Here is a 25639-nt window from a genome sequence, read left to right on the forward strand (position 1 = left end):
TACTAACCAACCTCCCATGGGGGACTTTATCAAAAGCCTTCTGAAAATCCAAGTATACAACGTCCACCAACTCCCTTTCATCAATTCTGTTAATAACATCCTCAAAAAACTCCAACAGGTTCGACAAACATGATTTCCAATTCATAAATCCATGTTGACTGTGCCCAATCAGATTATTATCCGAGTGTCCATTTATCACATCCTTTAGAATAGATTCTAGCATTTTCCCTACAACTGATGTAAGGCTAACAGGTCTACAGTTCCCTGTGTTATCTCTCCCCCCTCCCTTAAATATTGGGGTGACATTTTCCACCTTTCAATCTGCAGGAACCATTTCAGAATCGATAGAATTTTGGAAGATGATCAGCAATGCATCCACTATTTCCATATCTACCTCTTTCAACACTCTGGGATGTAGAATATCACGTCCCGGGAACTTATCAACCTTTAGCCCCATTAATTTCTCCAACACAGCCTTCTGACTAATACTAATTACCGTCAATTCCTTCTTTCCATCATAAGGGCAGGAGTGGAGATGTTGGCTGATAATTGTACGATGTCCAGTACCATTCGCAACTCCTGGAGATACTGAAGCAGTCCATGTCCATATGCAGCAAGACCTGGGCACCATTCAGGCTTTGGCTGAAAAATGGCAAGTAACATTCGCGCAACACAAGTGCCAGGCAAAGATGATCTCCAATATGAGAGAAGCTAACCATCTCCCTTAGACATTCAACAGCATTATCTTATCTTTGGCCTCCTTGTCTCGAGAGACAATGGGTAAGCGCCTGGAGGTGGTCAGTGGTTTGTGAAGCAGCGCCTGGAGTGGCTATAAAGGCCAATTCTAGAGTGGCAGACTCTTCCACAGGTGCTGCAGATAAAATTGGTTGACAGGGCTGTTACGCAGTTGGCTCTCTCCTTGCGCTTCTGTCTTTTTTCCTGCCAACTGCTAAGCCTCTTCGACTCGCCACACTTTAGCCCCACCTTTATGGTTGCCCGCCAGCTCTGGCGATCGCTGGCAACTGACTCCCACGACTTGTGATCAATGTCACAGAACTTCATGTCGCGTTTGCAGACGTCTTTAAAGCGGAGACATGGACGGCCAGTGGGTCTGATACCAGTGTCGAGCTCGCTGTACAATGTGTCCTTGGGGATCCTGCCATCTTCCATGCGACCCACATGGACAAGCCATCTCAGGCACCGCTGGCTTAGTAGGGTGTATATGCTGGGGATGTTGGCCGCCTCGAGGACTTCAGTGTTGGAGATACGGTCCTGCCACCTGATGCCAAGGATTCTCCGGAGGCAGCGAAGATGGAATGAATTGAGACGTCGCTCTTGGCTGACGTACATTGTCCAGGCCTCGCTGCCATAGAGCAAGGTACTGAGGACACAGGCTTGATACATTTGGACTTTTGTGTTCTGTATCAGTGCGCCATTTTCCCACACTCTCTTGGCCAGTCTGGACATAGCAGTGGAAGCCTTTCCCATGCGCTTGTTGATTTCTGCATTGAGAGACAGGTTACTGGTGATAGTTGAGCCTAGATAGGTGAACTCTTGAACCACTTCCAGAGTGTGGTCGCCGATATTGATGGATGGGGCATTTCTGACGTCCTGTCCCATGATGTTCCTTTTCTTGAGGCTGATGGTTAGGCCAAATTCGGTGCAGGCAGCCGCAAACCTGTCGATGAGTCTCTGCAGACACTCTTCAGTGTGAGATGTTAATGCAGCATCGTCAGCAAAGAGGAGTTCCCTGATGAGGACTTTCCATACTTTGGTCTTCGCTCTTAGACGGGCAAGGTTGAACAACCTGCCACCTGATCCTGTGTGGAGGAAAATTCCTACTTCTGAAGACTTGAACGCATGAGAGAGCAGCAGGGAAAAGAAGATCCCAAACAGTGTAGGTGCGAGAACACAGCCCTGTTTCACGCCACTCAGGATAAGAAAGGGGTCTGATGAGGCGCCGCTATGCTGAATTGTGCCTTTCATATTGTCATGGAATGAGGTGATGATACTTAGTAGCTTTGGTGGGCATCCAATCTTTTCTAGTAGTCTGAAGAGACCAGGCCTGCTGACAAGGTCAAAGGCTTTGGTGAGATCTATAAAAGCAACGTAGAGGGGCATCTGTTGTACACGGCATTTCTCCTGTAGCTGTCGAAGGGAGAACAGCATGTCAATGGTGGATCTCTCTGCTCGAAAGCCACACTGTGCCTCAGGGTAGACACGCTCAGCCAGCTTCTGGAGCCTGTTTAAAGCAACTCAAGCGAAGACTTTCCGCACTATGCTGAGCAGGGAGATTCCACGGTAGTTGCTGCAGTCACCGCGGTCACCCTTGTTCTTATAGAGGGTGATAATATTGGTATCGCGCATGTCCTGTGGTACTGCTCCCTCGTCCCAGCACAGGCAAAGCAGTTCGTACAATGCTGAAAGTATAGCAGGCTTGGCACTCTTGATGATTTCAGGGGTAATGCCGTCCTTCCCAGGGGCTTTTCCGCCGGCTAGAGAATCAATGGCATCACTGAGTTCCGATTTTGTTGGCTGTACGTCCAGCTCATCCATGACTGGCAGAGACTGGGCTGCATTGAGGGCGGTCTCAGTGACAACATTTTCCCTGGAGTACAGTCCTAGTTAGTGTTCTACCCAGTGGTCCATTTGCTTGCGTTGGTCAGTGATTATGTCCCCTGATTTAGATTTGAGGGGGGCAATCTTCATGATGGTTGGCCCAAAAGCCCTCTTAATGCCATCATGCATTCCTCTGATATTTCCGGTGTCAGAGGCCAGCTGAATATGACTGCATAGGTGTTGCCAGTAGTCATTTGCGCAGCGCCTGGCTGTTCTTTGTGCAGTGCTTCTGGCTGCTTTAAGTGCTATGGATGTTAACTCACTGGGGGCTTTCTTGTAGTTCAGCAGTGCAATGCGCTTAGCAGCTATGACAGGTTCCAGCTCTTCAATGTTAGATTGAAACCAGTCTGCATTCCGCTTCACACGTTTGCCATAGGTGGTCATTGCTGAGTCAAAGATGGCATCTCTGATGTGGGCCCACTTGGTCTCTGCATCCCCTGTGGGAGTGTTTTGAAGGGCTTTTTTGAATGAATTTAGAAACTTACGTAACAGCTGTGGATGAGAAATTCTGCAAGTGTTGATGTGCAGGCGGCCCTTCTGCTTGGAGTGATGCAGCTTCTTTGGTTTGAGGCTAACCTTGCTGCACAACAGCATTACCATCACTAAATCCCCCAATATCAACATTCTGGGGGTTGCCATTGACCAGACACTGAACTGGACCAGCCACATAAATACCGTGGCTACAAGAGCAGGTCAGAGACTGGGAATTCTGCGGCAAGTAACTCACCTCCTGACTCTCCAAAGGATGTCCACCATCTGCAAGGCACAAGTCAGGAGTGTGATGGAATACTGTCCACTTGCCTGGATGGGTGCAGCTCCAGCAACATTCAGGAAGCTCAACACCATCCAGGACAAAGCAGCCCGCTTGATTGACATCCCATCCACTACCTTAAATATTCATTCCCTCCACCATCATTGCATATGGCAGCAGTGTGTACCATCTACAAGATGCACGACAGCACCTTCAAAACACGCGATCTCTTCCAACTAAAAGGACACGAACAGCAGACGCAGGGAACACCACCACCTGCAAATTCCCCTCTCCAAGTCGCACACCGTCCTGATTTGGAACTATATCACTGTTCCTTCACTGCCGCTGGATCAAAATCCTGGAACTCCCTCCCTAACAGCACTGTGGGTGTACCTGCACCAGATGGACTGCAGCAATTCAAGAAAGCAGCTCACCACCACCTTCTGAAGGGCAATTAGGGATGGCCAACAAATGCTGGCCTTGTCAGTGACGCCCACATCCCATGAAAGAATAAAAAAAAACAATGATCCTTGCTGGAATCATAGAATCACAGAATCATAGAATGGTTACAGCACAGAAGGAGGCCATTCAGTCTGCTGTATCCATTGCAGCTCTCTGCAAGAGCAACTCAGCTAGTCCCACTCCCTTGCCTTTTTGCCATAGTCCTGCAAATTCTTTCTCTTCTGATAATTATTGAATCTGCCTCCACCCCCCCTCTCAGGCAGTGCATTCCAGATCCTAACTACTTGGTGAGTAAAAATGTTTTTCCTCATGTTGTCTTTGGCTTGTTTTAGCCATTCACCTTAATTCAGTGCCCTCTGGTTCTTGACCCTTCCACCAAATGGAACAGTTTCTCCCTATCTACCCTGTCCAGACCCCTCATGATTTTGAACACTTCTATCAAATCTCCACTTAACCTTCTCTTCTCTGAGGAGAATAGCCTCAGCTTTTCACGTAAGTGAAAACCCTCATCCCTAGAACTATTCACGTAAATCTTATGCCTTCACCTCTTTTCTAACTTGTTGTGTGCAGAATTGGACCCAATACTCCAGTTCAGTCCAAAGCAGTGTTGTATAAAGATTCACCATAACTTCCTTGTTTTTGTACTCTATGCCTCTATTTATAAAGCCCAGGATCCCATATATCTGATTAACACTTTTGCAACCTGGCCTGCCGTCTTTAATGATTTGTGCACATATACCCCCAGGTCCCTCTGCTTCTGCACCCCCTTTAGAATTATATCCTTTAATGTACCACTGCACACTTCTCTGCATTAAATTTCATTTGCCACATGTCTGCCCATTCCATCAGCCTGTCTATGTCCCATTGAGATCTATCACAATCTACCTCACAGTTCACAATACTTCCAAGTTATGCATCATTTGCAAATTTTGAAATTGTGTCCTGCACACCCAAGTCTAGGTCATTAATATAGATCAAGAAAAGCTGCGGTCCTAATACCAATCCCCGGGGAATCCCATGGCATACCTTCCTGCAGTCGGAAAAACAAATATTCTCCAGTATTCTCTTTCCTGTCACTCAGCCAACTTCGTATTCATGCAGCCACTGTCCCTTCTGTTCCACTGGCTTCAACTTTGCTAACAGACCTGCTATGTGGCACTTTACCAAATGCCTTTTGGAAGTTCAGGTACATCACATCAACCTCATTACCCTCATCAACTCTCTCTGTTACCTCACCAAAAAGCTCAAACAAATTAGTTAAACACAATTTGCATTCAACAAATCCATGCTGGCTTTCCTTAATTAATCTACACTTGTCCAACTGATGTTAATTTTGTCCCGGATTATCATTTCTAAAAGCTTTCCCGCCACCGATGTTAAACTGACTGTAGTTGCTGGGCTTACTCTTACATACTTTTTTAAACAATGATGTAACATTTGCAATTTTCCAGTCCTCTGGCACCACCCCTGTATCTAAGGAGGATTGGAAAATTATGGCCTGTGCTGCCACAATTTTCACCTTATTTTCCTCAGTATCCTCAAATACATCTCATCTGGTCTTGGCGACTTTCCACTTTATCAATTTTTAGCCTATTCAATTTTTCAACTACCTCCCCTTTCACTGTGACTTTGGAAGCATCTTCTTCCTTGGTAAAGACAGATGCAAAGTACTCATTTAGTATCTCAGCTATGCTCTCTGCCTTCCTTTGGTCCCTAATCAGCCTCACCCCTCCTTTTATTAACCTTTTACTATTTATATGCCTGACAAAGACTTTTGGATTCCTTTTTATGTTAGCTGCCAGTCTCATAGTCTCTCTTTGTTTCTCTTAATTCTTTTTTCACTCTCCCTCTAAACGTTCTATATTCAGCCTGATTCTCACTTGTATTCTCAACTTCACATCTGTCACACGCACCCTTTTTCTGCTTCATTTTTCTTTATATCTCTTTTGTCATCCGGGGAGGAAAGTTTAAGTGTGTAGAGGAGAGAAAGGGAGAAAATACAGTCTAAAGTATGTTTTGACTGTTTATAATTTAACTACCTAATCACTTCTTTACTGTGCTGAATGATAAATTTACTTGATAACAGGCTCACTGTATTAAGTTCTCCCAGTTGCTTGCCTGGCACTTAATTAAATTTGGTTCCTCAACCAGAAAGAACATGAGACTGGCCTCTCTATATGTGTACACCCTATAATTAGAACTGGGAATGGATTGTTCCTTTGTCATAAGGTGATACTAATGTAATTCCGATTACATCCTTCTTTAAACTTATTTTTAATTTAAGTGAATATAAATTGTGAAAGGTTGACTTACAATACAGTTCAAAGTTTAACAAGCTGGTCAGCTAAGACCTTCCTTTTGCAGATAGTCAAATAATTTCATCAAGTTGAGTCTGTTTAAGTTCAATAAGAACAATACAACAAGGTCATTCTGGCAAATACACAATTATGCACATTGCCAAGAAGAGTGGTATGCCTAAGAATTGGGAGCATGATAGATACTAGCAAATGATAACCAAAAAATTAATAGAGAGAAAATAGATTGTATATCTCTTATTACATTACTCTCAATCAGATTGTAAAAGCTTCAACAAGTATGTAAAAAGGAAGAGCTTTGTCTCAGTCTGAGACAGGAAAAATTATATTAAATTATATTATAATTATAAGGAAATTGCAGAGATGTTAAACAAATATTTTGTGTTTGTTTTCATAGTAGAAGACACCAAAAAAAAACAAAAATAGTAGAGAGCCAAGGGTCTAATGAGAGTAAAAGAAAAAGACTTACATTTAAATAGTGCCTTTCACAACTTTAATGCTCAATGTGCTATTTAGCCAATGAAGTACTTTTAAGAGTTGTTAAGTGGAAATACAACAGTCAATTTGCACACAGCAAACTGCCATAAACAGCAGTGTGATAATTACCAGAAAACCTATTTTTGTGATGTTGAATGAAGGATAAATATTGGCCAGGACACCAGGGAGACCTCTCCTGTTCGTCTTCAAAATAGTGCCACAGGATCTTTTACATCCATCTTAGAGGGAAAATGTTTCATCCAAGCTTTATCGTTCATTAAAACAGGGACCCTGATTTTACCCTCATCTGAAAAGTCTCCAACAGCATAACATTCCCTCAGTATTGCAATGGAGTTTCTGCCTGATATGCATTAAAATGTTCTGGTGTGGGACTTGAAACCATATTTTTCTGATCCAGATATGAGAATGCTATCAACTGAGCTAAGCTGACACCACTGTCTTGTGGTAGGTTGCACTGGTGGGCTCAAGACGATAGCAGAAAATTGTAATTAATTTAATCTGAGAGCCCCAAGGTTGCAGGACACCAATCGTCATGGTCTCCTAGAGCTTGCTTAATTACCTGCAGGGGTTAGCGAGGAATTTCTTTGAATTTTTCCTGTATGGGCCTACATATTTTTTCTCTGTTGATCTGCCTCTCCCAGCAGATTGTGTGACTGTAGGGAGGACAATGTGCCGGGGTGGGATAGTTTTAAAAATGTGTATCACTTTCACCGTGTGGGATGGGCCAGGCTTAATGGACCAGCTAGTCTTTTTCTGTTTTTATATGTTTGTAAGATTCTGCTTGTTGGTAAATTGGCTGTGGAAGTCAGCATGCCTGATTTTCTGCAATCCTACTTTACAGGTCATTGAATTTAACATTGAATTTAACAGCAAACTCACTTATAATTTCCTGACTATGTCTGTGCTGATCAGTTTAATTGACTAATGTCATCAGTGAGGGTGCAGAGGAAATTTCCCAGAATGGTTCCAAGGATGGAGGATTTTAGTTACAAGGTAAGTTGGAGAAGCTGGGTTTGTTCTCCTTTGAACAAAGGAGAATGAGGGGAGATTTAACAGAAGTGTACAAGATTATGACAGGCTTGGATAAGTTAGACAAGGAAAAGCTGTTCCCATTAACAAAGGGTACAAGGACTACGGGGCACAGATTGAAAGTTTTGGGCAAAAGATGCAGGGGGAATATAAGGAAGCACTTTTTTATGCTTCGGGTTGGAATGACTTGGAACTCACTGCCCACAAGTGGTGGGAGCGGTGATGATCAATGACTTCACGAGGAAGTTGGATGGCCACCTGAGAGAAATAGCATGACTATAGGGTTCGAGCTGGGGAGTAGGACTTTGGTGGAGAGCTGGCATGGACTCGATGGGCTGAATTGTCTCCTTCTAGAACATAGAACATAGAACATAGAACATAGAACAGTGCACAGTACAGGCCCTTCGGCCCACGATATTGTGCCGAACCTTTAACCTACTCTAAGATCAAACTAACTACCTACCCTTCATTCTACTATCATCCATGTACCTATCCAAGAGTCGCTTAAATGTCCCTAATGTATCTGATTCTACTACCACCGCTGGCAGCGCATTCCACGCACCCACCACTCTCTGTGTAAAGAACCTACCTCTGACATCTCCCCGAAACCTTCCTCCAATCACCTTAAAATTATGCCCCCTGGTGATAGCCCTTTCCACCCTGGGAAAAAGTCTCTGGCTATCCACTCTATCTATGCCTCTCATCATCTTGTACCCCTCTACCGATCACCTCTCATCCTTCTTCGCTCCAATGAGAAAAGCCCTAGCTCCCTCAATCTTTTTTCGTAAGACATGCCCTCCAGTCCAGGCAGCATCCTGGTAAATCTCCTCTGCACCCTCTCTAAAGCTTCCACATCCTTCCTATAATGAGGCGACCAGAACTGAACACAATATTCCAAGTGTGGTCGAACAAGGGCCTTATAGAGCTGCAGCATAACCTCGCGGCTCTTAAACTCAATCCCCCTGTTAATGAAAGCCAACACACCATACGCCTTCTTAACAACCCTATCAACTTGGGTGGCAACTTTGAGCGATCTATGGACATGGACCCAAGATCCCTCTGTTCCTCCACACTACCAAGAATCCTGTCTTTAAGTCTGTATTCTGCATTCAAATTCGACCTTCCAAAATGAATCACTTCACACTTTTCCAGGTTGAACTCCATCTGCCACTTCTCAGCCTAGCTCTGCATCCTGTCAATATCCCGTTGCAACCTACAACAGCCTTCCACACTATCCACAACTCCAGCAACCTTCGTGTCATCGGCAAACTTGCTAACCCAGCCTTCCACTTCCTCATCCAAGTCATTTATAAAAATCACAAAGAGCAGAGGTCCCAGAACAGATCCTTGTGGAACACCACTGGTCACCGAGCTCCATGCTGAATACTTTCCATCTACTACCACCCTCTGTCTTCTATGGGCCAGCTAATTCTGTATCCAGACAGCCAACTTCCCCTGTCTCCCGTGCCTCCTCACTTTCTGAATGAGCCTACCAAGGGGAACCTTATCAAACGCCTTGCTAAAATCCATATACACCACATCCACTGCTCTTCCTTCATCAATGTGTTTTGTCACATCTTCAAAGAATTCAATAAGGCTTGTGAGGCATGACCTGCCCCTCATAAAGCCATGCTGACTGTCTCTAATCAAACAATGCTTTTCCAAATAATCATAAATCCTGTCTCTCAGAATCCTCTCCAGTAATTTGCCCACTACTGACGTAAGACTGACTGGTCTATAATTCCCAGGGTTATCCCTATTCTCTTTCTTGAACAAGGGAACAACATTTGCCACCCTCCAATCGTCCAGTACTACTCCAGTGGACAGTGAGGATGCAAAGATCATCGCCAAAGGCGCAGCAATCTCTTCCCTCGCTTCCCGTAATATCCTTGGGTATATCCCGTCTGGCCCCGGGGACTTATCTGTCCTCATATCATTCAAAATTTCCAGCACATCCTCCCTCTTAACCTCAACCTGTTCGAGCATATCAGCCTGTTCCATGCTGTCCTCACAAACGACCAGGTCCCTCTCACTAGTGAATACTGAAGCAAAGTATTCATTTAGGACCTCCCCTACCTCCTCCGATTCCAGGCACAAGTTCCCTCCACTATCCCTGATCGGCCCTACCCTCACTCTGGCCATCCTCTTGTTCCTCACATAAGTGTAGAACGCCTTGGGATTTTCCTTAATCCTACCCGCCAAGACTTTTTCATGTCCCCTTCTAGCTCTCCTAAGTCCATTCTTCAGTTCCTTCCTGGCTACCTTGTAACCCTCTAGAGCCCTGTCTGATCCTTGCTTCCTCAACCTTTAGTAAGCTTCGTTCTTCCTCTTGACTAGCTGTTCCACATCTCTTGTCATCCAAGGTTCCTTCACCCTACCATCCCTTCCTTGCCTCATCGGGACAAACCTATCCAGCAGTCGCAGCAAGTGCTCCCTAAACAACCACCACATTTCTATTGTGCATTTCCCTGAGAACATCTGTTCCCAGTTTATGCTCCCCAGTTCCTGCCTAATAGCATTGTAATTCCCCCTCCCCCAATTAAATATTTTCCCATCCCGTCTGCTCCTGTCCCTCTCCATGACTATAGTAAAGGTCAGGGAGTTGTGATCACTATCACCGAAATGCTCTCCCACCGAGAGATCTGCCACCTGGCCTGGTTTGTTGCCAAGCACCAAGTCCAACATAGTCTCCCCTCTAGTCGGCCTATCTACATATTGAGTCAGGAAACCTTCCTGGACACACCTGACAAAAACTGCTCCATCCAAACTATTTGCACTAAGGAGGTTCCAATCAATATTAGGGAAGTTGAAGTCACCCATGACAACAACCCTGTTACTTCTGCACCTTTTCAAAATATGCCTCCCAATCTGTTCCTCCATGTCTCTGTTGCTATTGGGGGGTCTATAGAAAACTCCCAACAAAGTGACTGCTCCTTTCCTGTTTCTGACTTCCACCCATAATGACTCAGGAGACAAACCCTCCTCGAAGACCTCCCTTTCTGCAGCTGTGATACTATCCCTGATTAGCAATGCCACTCCCCCACCTCTTTTACCTCCCTCCCTATTCCTTTTGAAACATCTAACCCCCGGAACATCCAACATCCATTCCTGCCCCTGTGATATCCATGTCTCCGTAATGGCCACAACATCGTAGCTCCAAGTACTGATCCATGCTCTAAGTTCATCACCCTTATTTCTGACACTTCTTGCGTTAAAATAGACACATTTCAACCCATCATACTGGCTGCAACTTTGACGTGTCAATTGTCTAACCTTCCTCACAGACTCTCTGCACTCGGTATCTGCCTGTTCAACAGCTACCCCATCCACTGATCCGTAGCTCCGGTTCCCATCCCCCTGCCAAACTAGTTTAAACCCTCCCGAAGAGCTCTAGCAAACCTCCCACCCAGGATATTGGTGCCCCTCCAGTTCAGATGCAACCTGTCCTTCTTGTACAGGTCCCACCTTCCCCAGAAGGTATCCCAATGATCCACATATCTGAATCCCTCCCTCCTACACCAGTTCTGTAGCCACGTGATCAGCTGCACTCGCTCCCTGTTTCTAGCCTCACTAGCACGTGGCACCGGTAACAATCCTGAGATTACTGCTCTGCTCGTCCTGCCTTTCAGCTTCCAACCTAACTCCCTATCTTCGCTTTTCAGATCCTCATCCCTTTTCCTAGCTATGTCATTGGTACCGATATGTACAACGACCTCTGGCTGCTCCCCCTCCCCCTTAAGAATCCTGTGGACTCGATCCGAGACATCCCTGACCCTGGCACCCGGGAGGCAACATACCATCCGGGAGTCTCGTTCGCGACCACAGCTGTAAATGACGAAAAGACAGAACCTCCAACAGTGCAGCATTCCTTCAGTAGTGCACTGGAGTGTCAAGCAGTTAAAGTAATTAATATTAATAAAGAAAAATTACTGGAGAAACCATTGGGACTGAAAGCTGAAAAATCCCCTTGACCTGATAGAACCCTATGACGTAGGCTCAAGGAGGTGGCTGCAGAGATAGTAGATGCATGGGCTATGGTCTTGCAAAATTGCCTAGGTCCTGGAATGGTCGCAGTGGATTGGAAGGGAGCAAATGTATCACTGCTAATCAAGAAAGGAGGAGGAGAGAAAACAGAGAACTACAGGCCAGTTGGCCTTTGGAAAAATGCTGGAATCCATTATTAAGGAAGTGGCAACAGGGAAATTTGAAACCAGAGTTAATATGGTTTTATGAAAGGGAACTTGTGTTTGATAAATCTGAGTGTCTTAGGAATGCAACTAGCAGAGTGGATAAAAGAGAACCAGTGGCTGTAGTATATTTGGATTTTCAAAAGCCATACCATAAGGAGCCATATGAAAGGTTGCTCTCCAAGCTATGGGTTCATAGGATTCAGGGTAATATATTGGAATGAACAGAGGATTATTTAAAGGACAGAAAACAGAGCAGGTATAACCAGGTCATTTTCAGGTTGGCAGGCTATTACTACTATTATGCGAGGATCAGTGCTGGGACCAATCAATATTAATGATTTTGTTGAAGGCACCTACTGTAACAGATCCAATTTTATAAAGTTAGGTTGTGAGAAGGACACAAAGAGGCTGCAAAGGCATACAGATAGGTTAAGTGAATGAGAAAGAAGGTGGCAGGCAGAGCATATTGTGGGGAAATGTAAGGTTATTCACTTTGGTAGGAAGAATAGAAAATCTGATTTTTTTTTTTGCATTGCAATAATCTATAAATGTTGCTGTTTGGAGGATTTGGGTGTCCTTGTACAAGATGGATTGATTATTCAATCTGAATTTCAAATCAAGTTCTCAGCAAAAGAAAATTTTAGAAGAGGGAGGCTGCTTGGTTCATCTTGGATTATCTATTCTGAAAGGTTGAAAAGTCACCCGATTGCAACCTCTAATTGCTATTAAATAATTTTGAAGTTTTTGCCTCCCCCACTCCATAAGACAGTCCATTCCATGTATTGATCACTCTGTTTTTGAAGAACTTCCTCATCTTAGTGTTACGACTGGCGCAGGTCTTTTTCCTCTTGTTTCTTCTGGAAATTTCTTTCTCACTCTCTCTTCTAATTCAAGTTTCCTCTGTTCCAATTGTATCTTTACCAGCAATACCCTGTTGGACTCTATTTCTAACTCTGTCTCTGATTCTTCAGGTTTGAGGGAAAAATAGTTGGCCACTAGTCTTAGGAGCTTGGATTTCCTAGCCTTGGCACGAAAAATGATCCCATACAGCTCAGCCATATTCCTCTACTCTTCCACAGACAGTAACTTTAATTTATCCCAAGTTACTTCACCCTGACTTGGGAGTGCACTGGCTTCGGTCGTGGACATGTTAGTATTCTAGCACACACAACCACAAAAAAACCTGTATTGAAATCTTTTCTCTTTTTGATTGGAATCAATGCAATTTACCACTTCTAATTTCTCATTTGTCTGTGAGTCCAATCCGTATGCTAGCCCCCAAATTTATGTTACGACCGGGTGAGGGAGGGGTCTCAGGCTACCCTCTGGCCCCTTTTCTGGTTTGGCTGTAACAGGGTTTTACTTTTAAAAAACACAGTGTTTTAGCTTCACCTCAGTGAGTCCTTGCTCACTGCTGTCTAATTATAATTGTAAATGAACCAATCAGACAGGCTTCCTTAGGTTTAAACAAGAAAGGTGTAAGTTTATTAACTGTCACACTGTAACTCAGTTAAAGTTACTAAAAATATGTGACGCAACCACGCTAGCATGCATACGCAATAAACACACACACAAATAGATACACAGGAGGAGAAAGAATTAAAGGGGGAGGGTTTGGAGCAGTAAATGGAATTCATTTACTGTCTTTGGCTTGGATGTAAAGACCTTGATTGGAGTTAAGTCTTGCAGTTCTTGTTGGGGCCCAGTGCACACTTTCAAACTTGTTTTGCTGGTACCAGAAGGCTGCAGGGGTCTTCTGTCTTGATGCTTAAGTTGCTTCTGTGGGTCCCTGGAACTTTGGTAGAGAGAGAGAGACAGGGAGAGAGCAGTGCTTTCTTCTTGAAGTTCAATTGCAATCTGCCCCAAACCTTTCTGTGAAGCACAATTCCATCAATTCTCAGGTTGGCCATCAGGCTAGTCATGTGACCAGCTCCTTATTTGAAACAGCATCGCCTGCGAGAGTTGTTGATTCTTCAAAGCTTACTGGACACACTCGGTGTGGGGGTGGAGAGGGGGAGGGGGGGGGTGGTGGTGGTGGAGTGCTGGCTGTTACACAGACAAGATGTGGATCATCACTGTTGCCCAGCCCAATCCTGCTATTTGAATAAGGGAGCACTTCCATTGTCTCTCTATTCAACTGTTTCTCAGAATGCAAATGTGCAGCCATGTTTTCTGCCGTTCAACTCTGTGGTCTTTCTAAACAAGTTATGTTCAATGTCCAGTGAAAGTTCAAATGGCGTTCCATATGATGAAATTGATATGTTTCCATTTGAACAGGTGTGGTTTCATCACATCAGTCTTAAACTTGCTGTTTTTGAGTCCCAATTGTCCGAGTCATGCAATACACTTTAAAGTATTTTTCTACATACGTTCTTCATATTTGCACTGTATTTATACACCTTTTAAGGTCAGAAAGATAAAATTCATCCAATCTTGCCCCACAGCTCAAATCTTTCATGCAATAGATCTGTCTTACTTACACTTGGTCTCATTAAGTTTCACCGGGCAATTTTCTGCCCAAGCACCCAAATCTCCTTCATCCCTTTGACTTATTTGGCTGACTGAAAGTGCGATGCAAGATGATGCCAACTGACAAAAGAAAGAAACAATCAAGAACAAAGAACAAAGAACAGTACAGCACAGGAACAGGCCATTCGGCCCTCCAAGCCTGCGCCGATCTTAATGCCTGCCTAAACTAACACTTTCTGCACTTCTGGGGCCCATATCCCTCTATTCCCTTCCTATTCATATATTTGTCAAGATGTCTCTTAAACGTCGCTATCGTATCTGCTTCCACCACCTCCCCTGGCAGCACGTTCCAGGCACTCACCACCCTCTGTGTCAAAAACTTGCCTCGCACATCCCCTCTAAACTTTGCCCCTCGCACCTTAAACCTATGTCCCCTAGCAACTGACTCTTCTGCCCTGGGAAAAAGCTTCTGACTATCCATTCTGTCCATGCCGCTCATAACTTTGTAAACCTTTATCATGTCGCCCCTCCACCTCCGTTGTTCCAGTGAAAACAATCCAAGTTTTTCCAACCTCTCCTCATAGCTAATGCCCTCCAGACCAGGCAACATCCTGGTAAACCACCTCTGTACCCTCTCCAAAGCCTCCACGTCCTTCTGGTAGTGTGGCGACCAGAATTGCACGCAATATTCTAAGTGTGGCCTAACTAAGGTTCTGTACAGCTGCAGCATGACTTGCCAATTTTTATACTCTATGCCCCGACCGATGAAGGCAAGCATGCTGTATGCCTTCTTGACTACCTTATCCACCTGCGTTGCCACTTTCAGTGACCTGTGGACCTGTACGCCCAGATCTCTCTGCCTGTCAATACTCCTAAAGGTTCTGCCATTTACTGTATACCTCCCACCTGCATTAGACCTTCCAAAATGCATTACCTCACATTTGTCCGGATTAAACTCCATCTGCCATTTCTCTGCCCAAGTCTCCAACCGATCTATATTCTGCTGTATCCTCTGACAATCCTCATCATTATCCGCAACTCCACCAACCTTTGTGTCGTCCGCAAACTTACTAATCAGACCAGCTACATTTTCCTCCAAATCATTTATATATACTACAAACAGCAAAGGTCCCAGCACTGATCCCTGCGGAACACCACTAGTCACATCCCTCCATTCAGAAAAACACCCATCCACTGTTACCCTCTGTCTTCTGTGACTGAGCCAATTCTGTATCCATCTTGCCAGCTCACCTCTGATCCTGTGTGACTTCACCTTTTGCACCAGTCTGCCATGCGGGACCTTGTCAAAGGCTTTACTAAAGTCCATATAGACAACATCCACTGCCCTTCCCTCATCAATCATCTTCGTCACTTCCTCAAAAAACTCAATCAAATTAGTAAGATACGACCTCCCCTTCACAAAGCCATGCTGTCTCTCGCTAATAAGTTTGTTTGCTTCCAAATGGGAGTAAATCCTGTCCTGAAGAATCCTTTCTAATAGTTTCCCTACCACTGACGTAAGGCTCACCGGCCTATAATTTCCTGGATTATTCTTACCACCCTTCTTAAACAAAGGAACAACATTGGCTATTCTCTAATCCTCTGGGACCTCACCTGTAGCCAATGAGGATGCAAAGATTTCTATCAAGGCCCCAGCAATTTCTTCCCTTGCCTCCCTCAGTATTCTCGGGTAGATCCCATCAGGCCCTGGGGACTTATCTACCTTAATGCTTTGCAAGACACCCAACACCTCCTCCTTTTTGATAATGAGATGATTGAGACTATCTGAACTCCCTTCCCTCGGCTCATCATCCACCAAGTCCTTCTCCTTGGTGAATACTGATGCAAAGTACTCATTTAGCACCTCACCCATTTCCTCTGGCTCCACGCATAGATTCCCATCTCTGTCCTTGAGTGGGCCAACCCTTTCCCTGGTTACCCTCTTACTCTTTATATATGTATAAAAAGCCTTGGGATTTTCCTTAATCCTGTTTGCCAATGACGTTTCATGACCCCTTTTAGCCCTCCTAACTCCTTGCTTAAGTTCCTTCCTACTGTCTTTATATTCCTCAAGTGCTTCATCTGTTCCTAGCCTTCCAGCCCTTACAAATGCTTCCTTTTTCGTTTTGACTGGGCTCACAATATCCCAGATTGAGACCTGAGGAGTCTAATTAATGATCTTACTTTCTCCACTGCAAAATAAACCATCGGAAAACAGCATTTTGATTTTGGCAATCCAGGAGGAAATACAGCCCATTGGCATCTAAATAATCCGTCATCAGTACTTAAGTGACTTATATGTGTCCATTTAATGTTGAAATGTTAACATGTTTAAATTTGCATTTATTGTGCATTTTATTCTGTTCAATAAGTTTCTTATTGTAATATCCTATTAAAACTGTTCTATTAACAAGGGGGTGGAAGGTTATCGGGGGTAGGTGGAAATGTGGAGTAATCAGTTCGGCCATGAACTTATTGAATGGCGGAGCAGGCTCGAAGGGCCAAGTGGCCTATTCCTGCTCCTAATTCGTATGTTCGTATTTTCGCTATTAACTCTTCAAGCACCAACAAGATCCCAAGGTATATTTTTTGATCACTTACATTGATGCTGCATAATGGATGGTGATGGCCGTAAAGTTGAGCAGTGAATCTGAACGACTAATCTCTGCCTATAGTATTAGGCACCACCCAAGGGATGTGTAATGGGCAAGTTGGACCTGTCACCGAAAGCTTCACTTCAGTCGTATAAATTAATTCTAATGCTGTGCAAATCAAATCCCCATGATTCTCACAGTTACTGTGGTCTTATAAAATGGATATTACAGGGAGGACTGTTTTTGCCGAGAGTAAGCCAGCATTTAAAGTGAGGTTGATTTTGGCTTGTTAACTGAATCTGTAATTTGTGAATGTTTTTGTCACTACACATTTTGGCAACTGTCACATTTTTTTGTCAAGGTTATTTTTGTGGGTTTTAGGCCAAGAGTTTCAGCTGAGATATTTTCAGTTGCTTCAATTATAATTTTGCGATACAAGCATCCTAGTGGGTACTATTTAGAGGAGGAGAAGGAATAATAGGAAGCAAGGAGGGATGCAAGGCAACTGAAACCACACCTTGCATGCACTATCCATAGCTACCATATCTACCATCAGAAACACAGCAACTAACTACCTTGGCAGCAAACAAGACAGCACTTCACTTGCGAGGCAGCAACATGATTCTGACCTCCAGCACAGGGACAGCACTGTCAGTGGTTCTCAAGGTTGCTGCAGCCCTTGTTTCTTTTTATGTCCCTGGTTCCATTCTGAGCTGCTGTAGTGGACATTAGCAACATAGTCAAGCTGCAGTTTGTAAAGTTGTGAAGGAAGTGACTGACAAATTGTTCCTCAGTGTATACTGTTTCATCACTTTCTCAATGGTAGCAGAATAACAGAGCACTGAACTTTGTTTTCTACATCATAGGATTCCTCTGCTGTCACCACCACCTACTCCCCATCTCTTCTGGCTTGTGTATCAGTGAGTACTCCCTCCTGTAAATCCTCGAGGATAGCTGTACCTGTGCTGGTGCTGGCAGCAGCAGGAGGAGTGAGTGATGCAGGGTGCTGTGAACAGCTTCCTTCTTAGACATACTGGGATATGGTATTGTGGCACTGTGGCACATGCATAAAAAATGAATAGAAGCATATTAGAATACTAGCTGAATGATACCCCCCTCAAATAATCATTATATGGTGAATTGAACTTGCATGACTATGGGACAGTGAACGAGTCTGAGTAGGATGAGGAAAAAGAATGTGAAAAGAAGAATACCTGGCCTGAGTTAAGCAAGACCTCTGACTTCACCCTCCTTCATTCCCTCTATGCTCTTTGTCCAAATTATGAGCAAGATGGAAAGCACAAATATACTCAGGCTTAAAGTTTTGTAGGCCTCCTTCAATCGATGTCTGTTCTCTTCTACTGTGTGACACTTCTACCTACAAGCAAAACAAACTTGAGAAATATGAAGTGTCAGGAGCACTTATTATAAAAGACAAAATTATGTCCTACAGTAATTGGTAGATAATAAATTAATTTAAAGTATATTCACTGCCATTACATTGGCAAATTCAGCATCCAATTTTCACACTTGGGGCTGGATTTTGTTCTCCTCCCAATGCCGGGCTCCGTGGCGAGGGGGGCAGTGGAAGGTCGGAGCAGCAGTGATTCACCATGGAACCCGACACCATGATTGCCAGGCCCGATCTTCCCGGAGGTGGGCAAACCTCCAACGTTACCTGCATGCTGTACTGAAGTATTAACCTAGATTCTACATTCCCCATAATTCTAAGTCTGTCTATGTTTATCTAATTCAGACTTTACATTTTGTATAAAACAATAAATCACAACTGAAAAATCTTAAAAATTAGCTTTCAAAGTGAGAAAGGAAAGCAATAATTTTCTGCTGTTTTATTTCTGATCTTGAGAAACGCTTATTTTCACCAAGGAGAGGAACCAAACCTCTATCAATCAAGACAAACCTCCAGTCATATCTAATGTACCTCAAGATGTTTCTATTTAGATAATTTCTTATAGACACAGGTTGAATTTATAGCTGAACATCACCCCAATAATCCAGACCCCAGGAATGCCAATGAGTAATGCCATTGAAAATCAGCAATGTTATAAAAATAGATACTTGGACAATTAGCAGTGTCACTCAATTACCACGCTGCTATAATTTAGTCTTTGAAACTGTTGTGGGAGGTATCCAATGAACAGACATTTTGTGTAAAACTCCAAGTACTTCATGTGATATTATGAAAGTGGATTATGGGCAGCATTCATTTATACTGTTTCTGTCCTCTCTAATTGGTGGTCCTTATGCAGAGGAATAGTATGGCAAGCACTGTATTTTCCAGTGAACCTTAGCAATCAGTGTTGATGCTATTCAATCAACTGGGGCTTCAATATCAAACATAATTCTCTCCTTCCCGCACACCCCCACCACCACCCACCCCTGTCACCCCATATACACCCTCCTCCCACTACTCTGCCAAATTCAGTAGGAACAATCAGGAGAGAGCACACAAGCTGGTTAGTTTTTAATCCCCCCATTCCTAAGCTGAAACACTGAGGTTAAATGTAGTACCTCCATTACTATCCAGCTAACATCAAATAAGTCAATACTGTTATGACTGAGGCGGGAGGAGTACACTGTTTATTTTATTTCCATTTCTCCACAGGCCACAACATATGTTTAAATTTTCCCACTTACTGAAATAATCAATCAGATACTCTATTGTTCCCCAGAATAAAGCACAACAACCAGGTTTCTTTAATAAACAACAAAATTGATCAGTTTATTATAAACTAAATCTTAACCAATAATGAAGTAAAACAGACACACAAATTCAAATATTAAAGCCCTTTATTTATCCTAACCCTCACACACACATACATACACAACCGGTTAACTGAGAAAAATAAACGGAATTTTTGTTTACAATTGTTACAAAGAAATAGAAGGAATAAAAAAAAACTTAGGCTGAAAAGAAGATATGGAGTGATGTCCTTTGTGTTGGTTAGGTGTCCCAAATGTGAATAGAAAGCTGTCACTAGGATCTTCTGAGAACAGTTCCTTCCAGGCAATGTTGAAGATCGGTTTGGGTAGGCTTTCCAAAATACAGCAACAGGAGGTTTCAGTTAGGTCTTACAGCAGGAATGTAACAGTAAAGATTTCTTCAAATACAGGAAGAAATAGGAAACTGCCAAACTGGAAATATAGGGTTTCTTTTCAAGAGAAAAGATATGAGCTGTCTTCTCCTGGCAGGCAAGAAGAAACTGGCTTTTTTAACAGTTCAAATTGAAACCAAAACTTACCAGAAGCAAGCCTCTTGACAACCATAAATTTTGGCTTATCATTTCTTTATTGACATCTCTCCAAGTCAAAAACAACACCTGCTGGGTTTTTATTTTGAATATAGGTGCCTTCCAGGAACTGTGTACGATTCAAATTCAGTCCAAATCTTCTGGTAACTTCTTTAAAAAAAAACAAAGTTCAGCCATCTCTTCAAATTCTGGATGAAACAGTGCCCATAATTTAAATATAAGTCCTTAATACATATTTTATAAGAGAAATAGAAGTAATCTCATAACATTATAGACAAGTGGTCAAGTCTGGGCCCTTCGAGTCCTCAGCTGTGCTGCTTTTAAAAATTTTATTCAATAACTTTTAAAACAAACTAAACTCAGTTCTGATGTGGGCAATATAGTAAAGAAGTTTTTAATTTGGAACTGGTCGATTCTGTTGCAGGTTTCTCCAAGTACAATTCAGATCTATGAAATTAGTAAACTTTGTTCTGCGACTATTTGGTTTTGGGTTGTCCCCTGATGACCAGGATTTATTTATGCTTAGTAACGGGGCAACAATGGTCACTTTATGATTATGCTTTGGATGGATTTGATATTTTTATATTTGAAGGGTGTTATGACCAGGTGAGAAAGGGGTCTAGGGTTCCCTCAGCCTTCGCCTGGTCTTACCATAACAGGGTTTAATTATAAACACACCATTTTTTTAGCTCCCCCTTAGTGAATCCTTGTTCATTAACTTCTCATTATAAGGCAAATAAATTAGCCAAACAGGTTTTCATAGGTTTAAAGAAAAAAGGTTGACCTTTTTTAAACTTAAACTCTAATTCGGTTAACGCCTACAGATACGCGACACGCCCATGCTAGCATGCATACGCGATACATACATGCAGATGGAGACAGAAAAGAGCAGAAGAAATAAAGTGGAAAGGTTTGAGGCAATATCTGAAGATGGTTTTAGTTACTGTTCTTCGACCTCTCTGTAAAGTCCTCGATTATGGGTAGGTCTTGCTTTTCATTGGGGCCCAGTATTCTTCTTAAACCTTGTTCGATGTAGGAAACTTTTCTCTCTTGAAGTTCATGTGTCCTCAGTGAGTCCAGAGGCTTGTGAGAAAGAGTTGAGAGCAGACAGGAGAGGTCGTCTCACTCCAGGAGCAAACAGTCATTTTTGAGTTCAAACTCTGTGGCTAGCTCAAAAAACCCTGGGCCAGCCAGTTAGTCATGTGAACAGCTGTTTTCACCAGTCCTGGCTTTTATGGATTGTATCACCTTAGCAGTCTCTGGAATGCTCTTCCTTACAGCTTCAATGCCTAGTGCTCAAAGTCCATTGTGGGTTGAATGTGTCAGGGAACGGTCCTTTTGTCTCCACAAGCACTGTCTGTTAGTCTGCAAATGTTTTTCAGCTAAGTGTCTTGCAGCCCTTGTAACAGGCCTTCTCTTCTTCCCAGCAAGTTTAAAATCAATGTTTATATGACAAAATTAATATGCTTCATTCTTGGCAGTTGAGGGGGGGGGTGCATAACAAAGGGGTATATATTCTATTTTCACTTTAGCAAAAAAACTATGCTAGGGTTTCTTTTAATATTAGTTAATGGTGGAAAATATATTCCAGTCAAAAGATTAAAAAAATCTTGTCCAAAGTGCTGAACTCCAGAGGTGAGGCGAGAATGACTGCCCTTGACATCAAGGCACCATTTGACCAAATGTGGCATTGAGCAGCCCTAGAAAAACTGGAGTCAATGGGAATCAGCGGGAAAACTCTCCACTGGTTGGAGTTATACCTAGCACAAAGGAAGATGGTTGTGGTTGTTGGAGATCAATTATCTGAGTCCCAGGACATCACTGCAGGAGTTCCTTTCGGTAGTGTCCTAGGCTCAACCATCTTCAGCTGCTTCATCAATGACCTTCCCGACATCATAAGGTCAGATGTGGGGATGTTTACTGATAATTGCACAATGTTCAGCACCATTCACAACTCCTCAGATTCTGAAGCAGCCCGTGTCCATATGCAGCAAGACCTGGACAATATCCTGGCTTGGGCTGATAAGTGACAAGTAGCATTCGCACTGCACAAGTGCCAGGAAATGATCATCTGAACAAAAGAGAATCTAACCACCTCCCCTTGATGTTCAACGGCATTACCATCGCAGACTCCCCCACTATCAACATCCTGGGGGTTACCATTTACCAGAAACTGAACTGGACCAGCCACATAAATGTTGTGGCTACAAAAGCAGGTCAGAGGCTGGGAATTTTGTGGTGAGTAACTCACCTCCTGTCTCCCCAAAGCCTGTCCACCATCTACAAGGCACAAGTCAGGAGTGTGATGGAATACTCTCCATTTGCCTGTATAGGTGCAGCTCCAACAACATTCAAGAAGCTCGACACCATCCAGGACAGAGTAGCCCACTTGACTGGCACCCCATCTACCACCTTCAACATACACTCCATCTACCACTGATGCACAATGGCAGCAGTGTGTACTATGTACAAGATGCACTGCAGCAATGCACCAAGGCTCCTTTGACACCACTTTCCAAACCTGTGACCTCTACTACCGAGAAGAACAAGGGCAGCAGATGCATGGGAACACCACCTGCAAGTTCCCCTCCAAGCCCCACACCATCCTGACTTGGAACTATATCGTCGTTCCTTCACTGTCGCTGGGTCAAAATCCTGGAACTCCCTTCCTAACAGCACTGTGGGTGTACCTACACCCATATGAACTGCAGCGGTTCAAGAAGGCAGCTCACCACCACCTTCTCAAGGGCAATTAGGGATGGGCAATAAATGCTGGCCTAGCCAGTGACACCCACATCCCATAACACAAATTTAAAAAAATACGCTTTAGTATTTTGTGGTATTTCTATGTCGATAGAATTGCGGAAAGAAATATTAAATGTCTTTGGGTCTCTGGTTGCAAAATTAATTTTTTTTCTCCAGAGGTCCAGAAATTTAGGTCAAGCATAGCCCAGAGGCAAATGCAAAATGTCTGAGCAAATTTGTCATGTGTCTATTAGGATCACATTGTACTAAAAAAAACTTCTGTTGTTTTTCCTCATGTTGAAATCTTTTGCATAAAAATACATTGAATATAGAGCACAGAGACAGGCCAGTCAGCCCAACTTGTCCATGCTGGCATTTATACTCCACTTGAGCCTCCTGCCATCCTTTTGCAGCCAACTCTATCAGCATAACCTCTATTCCCTTTTCCCTTGTATACTTCCTCTTAAATGCATCTATACTGTTCCCCTCAACTAATCCCTGCGGTATTGAGTTCCACATTCTCATCATACTCTGGGTAAAGAAGTTTCTTCTGAATTCCCTATTTGATTTTGTGGTGACCATCTAATATTGATGAACTATCATTTTGTTCTTTCACGCTTTCTATCTACTCTATCAAAACTGTTCATAATTTTTAAAGACCTTTATTAGGTCATCCCTCAGCCTTCTCTTTTCAAGAGAAAAGAGAGTCGTCATTTCCTGATAGGTATAACCTCGCAATTCTGGCATCTATCTTGTAAGTCTTTTTTGCACCCTCCCCTGTGCCTCAATATCCTTTCTTATAATATGGAGACCAAAGCTGCACACAATACTTGAGGCAGAATATTATGCTTTCCCCCGTGGCGAGTTTGGAGGCTAGGAAGGCATTTAATTGCATGGGGTGTTGGCAGGTAGGGATCCCACCACCTCCCGCCTCCACCCCGATTAAGTCTGGGTGGGCAGGCCCAAGGACAGCCTACCCACCCCACCACTAATTGAGGCCCTTAATGGAAGCATGGAATCATAGAATCATAGAAAGTTAATGGCATAGAACGAGGCCACTTGGCCCATTGTGTCTGTTCCGGCCAAAAATTGAGCCACCCAGCCTAATTCCACCTTCCAGCATTTGTTCCGTAGCCCTGCAGGGTACAGCACTTGAGATGCATGCCCAGATACCTTTTAAATGAGTTGAGGGTTTCTGCCTCTACTACCCTTTCAGGCAATGAGTTCCAGCCCCACCATCCTCTGGGTGAAAAAACATTTCCTCATCTCCCCTCTAATCTTTCAACTGATCACTTTAAATCTATGCCCCCTAGTCACTGAGCTCTCTGCTAAGGTAAATAGGGCCTTCACATCCACTGTATCCAGGCCCCTCACAATTTTGTACATTTCAATCTAATCTCCCCTCAGCCTTCTCTGTTCCAAGGAGAACAACCCCAACCTATCCAATCTTTCCTCATAGCTGCATTTTTCCAGTCCCAGCAACATCCTCATAAATCTCCTCTGTGCCTTCTCTAGTGCAATTACATCCTTTCTGTAATGAGGTGACCAGAACTGCACACAGTACTCAAGTTATGGCCTAACCAATGATTTATACAGTTCCAGCATAATGTCCCTGCTCTTATATTCTATACCTCAGATAATAAAGAAAAGGATTCCATATGCCTTCTTAACCACCTTATCGACCTTCATGCTACTTTCAGTGATTTGTGGACATTCACTCCCAGGTCTATCACTTCGTCCACTCCTCTCAATATCCTCCCGTTTATTGTGTATTCCCTTGCTTTGTTTCCCCTCCCCAAATGCATCAACTCACACTTCTCTGGGTTGAATTCCATTTGCCACTTTTCTGCCCACATGACCAGTCCATTGATATCTTCCTGCAGCCAACAGTTATCCTCCTCGCGATCTACCATACTGCCAATCTTTGTGTCGTCTACAAACTTCTTGATCATGCCCCCTACATTTACGTCTAAATCATTGATATATACCACAAACAGCAAGGGACCCAACACTAAGCCCTGTGGAATGCCACTGGAAACCGCTTTCCATTCACAAAAGCATCCGTCGACCACTACCCTTTGTTTCCTGTCACTGAGTCAATTTTGGATCCAACTCACCACATTCCCCTGTATCCCATGGGCTTTTACTTTTCTGGCCAGTCTGCGATGTGGGATCTTGTCAAATGCCTTATTAAAATCCATGTAGACAACATCCACTGCACTACCCTCATCAATCCTCCTTGTCATTCCCTCAGAAAATTCAGTTAAGTTGGTAAGACACGACCTTCCTTTAACAAATCCATACTGACGATCCTTGATTAATCTGTGCCTTTCTAAGTCACAGTTTATCCTATCTCTCAGAATTGATTCTAATAATTTATCCACCACCGAGGTCAGACTGACCGGCCTATAATTATTTGGTCTATCCTTGGCACCCTTTTTAAACAATAGTACAATGTTCGCAGACCTCTAGTTCTCTGGTGCCTCGCCTGTATTTAGTGAGGATTTGAAGATGATCCTCAGATCATCCCTTATTTCCTCCCTGGATTCTTTAACAGTCTGGGTTACAATCATCCAGCCCAGGTGATTTATCCACTTTCAAGGATGTCAGCCCCTCTAGTACTTCTCTAATTATGCTTATCATATCTGATATTTCACACTCCTCTTCTTTAACTACAGTGCCTGCATCATCCCTC

Source organism: Heterodontus francisci, chromosome 3 (assembly GCF_036365525.1).
Source record: "Heterodontus francisci isolate sHetFra1 chromosome 3, sHetFra1.hap1, whole genome shotgun sequence".
Lineage (NCBI taxonomy): Eukaryota > Metazoa > Chordata > Chondrichthyes > Heterodontiformes > Heterodontidae > Heterodontus > Heterodontus francisci.